Raw genomic sequence first — 2,027 nt, forward strand, 5'->3', positions numbered from 1 at the left:
TAATAGGCCCTTATTAATAGCAGTATTTATGTGTTGGTTAGCCGTGATACCATTATCAGTCATTATCAATTTACCATTCTCAATTGTGTATAAAAGAAACAGCCTCTGACTGGAAAGTAAGCCAGCTTGCAGCAGCTTTAGCCACAGGTAGCTAAAATATACACCACTGCCTGTTAGTGCTGTAATGTTTAGGTTCACTTTCTATATTAATGCAAAATCACTGACATCTTCCAACAGTTGTTTAGAATATCATTTTAAAATATTGACATAAGTGCTATATGCCAGATATTTTGCATATTCTGATATGATTCATAATTTCTCATTTTGTTCTGTTGTGTCCATCTTTCTCAAAAGTAGCCTACATAAGCTATCATATCTGGGATGGTCTTGTTCCTCTGTCCATTGCAGGTTCAGTCACAGGGCAAAACAAAAATTTTAACAGCACAAACCTGCACTAAGAGAGCACTAAAAACGAGCTCTCTCCCTCAACTGTGTTTGGGGAAACATTTCATTAACATTAATGACTTCTATCTTACAATTTTGTAGCTACCAGCAGAAGGGTGGTTGCAAAAGTTATTCATATTCTTTACTGGAGATGCCACCTTTCAGAAATCAAAATATGGGATGCGCACCACAGCCTGAGTTTGACTTCTCAGAATGTGGTGGAGTAGCGGGTGTGTGATGTTTGTCTCTAGACAACCGAAACTGCAGGACGCTCCAGCAGCACAGGGAAACAACATTTAACTGTCAAATTAAAAAACATTTTGTATTTTATATCCTATAAGAATCTGACCAAGATTAGAGCCTAAAAACTGACTCAATTTACTAATCAAGTGTTACAAGTCCCGGGTGTCAGAACTGTGCTGTTACAGAGTTGACACAATCTGAAGAGAAAATAAACAAAGAGTCAGCAAAGACGACCAGCGCTGCTGTTGACATCCAGATCACGTTTTTATTTGCTGGCTTGTATTAGTAAACAAACTGAGCTCAAATACAAAGGAAGGACTAAACCTCTGATTGTAACTATGGTAACTCAACAACCAAACAATGAATATTATTCTTTGCACTTTTACAAAGTAAACTTGACAATCCCTTTGAAACCACTTTGAATCTCTTAATGCAGTGTTTTTCAATCTTTTTTGAGCCAAGGTACATTGTTTTAATTGAAAAAATCATGAGGCACACCACCAACCAAAAATGCAAACAAAGATACTCTGTAGCCGCCTATATTACAATAGTCATTCTCATCAAAGTGTCTTAAATAGGAATCAAATAAACACAAACATTTTTATCATATTTTACATTCCTTATTTCAAATTGCACTTTACATGTCCACTTCATAAATACACCAGAACAGTGCCACAACACTGTGGTGTGATGCATGAATGTAGTAACATTCATGCATCACTAATTCTCTTGTTTTAATGTAAAATGCTCTGTACCTACTGCCATCTAGTGATAATAAAATTACATGATTACGCCGCTAGTCACTACTACAGCAAAGACACTCAAAGATGGCATCATTTGCAGATAATTAATTCGTTTTCAAAAAATCTTTTAAGACCAATTACCGTATTTTTCGGACTATGAGCGCACCATGCTATAAACCGTACCTTCAAATTTTTTGAACCCCCCAAGAAACTTGCATATATCAGCCGCACCGGGCTACAGGCTGCTGGTATCTCTGCCGCTCTCAGTTTCCCATAAGGACCCAGCAGAGGGCTGCGTCCTAATAACTACTGGATATATTATGGACGCAGTCTTTCGTCTCCAAATCCGGTTTTGTTCACGCCGAGTTTATGTGCAGCGGCTTTATTTCCCTCCTGTACTGCCAGATCGATACTCCTCAACTTAGAAGCTGCATCATCTGAGTTTGAAAACATTTCTCCGTCGTGCTGCTGCTAGCATGTGCTTGTTCTAAATGAAAATTAGCGCGTTCTTCTTTGATTTCCAATTTTGACTTCCAATGATTCACTTCCTGCTAAAGAGCCCCCTGGTGGTTGAAGAAAAATCCACAGAAAAGCCGC

General features: G+C 38.2%; 1 long non-coding RNA gene across 1 annotated transcript in view; it reads right to left on the reverse strand.

The window, feature by feature from the left end:
* LOC107835178 (uncharacterized) overlaps positions 1 to 2,027 on the reverse strand; it is an 18,914-nt gene that overhangs the window by 6,547 nt on the left and 10,340 nt on the right. Inside the window, exon 2 of the long non-coding RNA XR_001661011.1 lies at positions 707 to 715. This is a non-coding gene — a long non-coding RNA (uncharacterized LOC107835178). The remainder of the gene's footprint in view (positions 1 to 706; positions 716 to 2,027) is intronic.

This window comes from Poecilia formosa, unplaced genomic scaffold (assembly GCF_000485575.1).
Source record: "Poecilia formosa unplaced genomic scaffold, Poecilia_formosa-5.1.2 Scaffold1152, whole genome shotgun sequence".
Lineage (NCBI taxonomy): Eukaryota > Metazoa > Chordata > Actinopteri > Cyprinodontiformes > Poeciliidae > Poecilia > Poecilia formosa.